A 1,142-nucleotide genomic window follows, 5' to 3' on the forward strand; every position below is an offset into this window, starting at 1 on the left:
AAGGACACAACCCGTACAATGGGGGGAGTCGGCCTTAAAGAAGATTGATCCAAAGATTGGAACATGATGAAAAAACAAAACTCCCCAAAAGTTTACAGTAAACAGTTTCGAGTGAACACTTATATAGAATTTAGAAACAAGTGCATTACATTAATACACATCGCAGTATAAATAAACATTGGAATAAGAAGTGAAAGCAATTTACCATGTGCTTTCATATTGTAAACCGTTTTTTCGTCTGCTAAAAGCAATTTATCATGTGCTTTCATATTGTAAAACCGTTTTTTCGTGAGATAAAGGCAATTTACCATGTGCTTTCATATTGTAAAACCGTTTTTTCGTGAGAAGAAAGCAATTTACCATGTGCTTTCATATTGTAAAACTGTTTTTTTTCGTGTGAAGAAAGCCATTTATCATGTGCTTTCATATTGTAAAACCGTTTTTTCGTGAGAAGAAAGCAATTTACCATGCCCTTTTTATATTGTAAAACCGTTTTTTCGTGAGAAGAAAGCAATTTACCATGTGCTTTCATATTGTAAAACCGTTTTTTTAGTGAGAAGAAAGCAATTTACCATGTGCTTTCATACTGTAAAACCGATTTACCGAGTTTCTTAACGGTGTAAATCGAATTTACGACCTCCACCCCCAAATTTGTGGTTGGTAGTTGGAATAGTCACGGGGAGCCTAGAAACCACACGAGTTGTAACGTGAGTATTTTCTTATGCACTCATGGTGTATTCATACACCTCATGCCTACTGTCGAACTATTACATGGGTGTCTTCTTATACACCAGACACACATGGTGTATTCATACACCTCATGCTCGCTGTCGAGTTATAACACGGATGTCTTTTTATACACCAGACACGCATGTAGTATATTCCTTGATTAGAGCTTATATACGTTACCTATCTATTAGATGGACTGTATCAACCAATCTAACTTTGATCATATGTATGCAGCTTATTGAATATATTGTTAATAATGTTATAAAGTGTTAGTTTCTCATACCATATAAAAAACAAACAAAACTGAGTGTGGAGACACACTGACTAAAGTATGAATGAATGCAATTTACTTTATCCTTGCGTGGCTGGAATACGACAGCCGTTATAACATATTTCATACACTTCGCGTCAGC

This window comes from Ciona intestinalis, unplaced genomic scaffold (assembly GCF_000224145.3).
Source record: "Ciona intestinalis unplaced genomic scaffold, KH HT000075.2, whole genome shotgun sequence".
NCBI classification, from domain to species: Eukaryota; Metazoa; Chordata; class Ascidiacea; order Phlebobranchia; family Cionidae; genus Ciona; species Ciona intestinalis.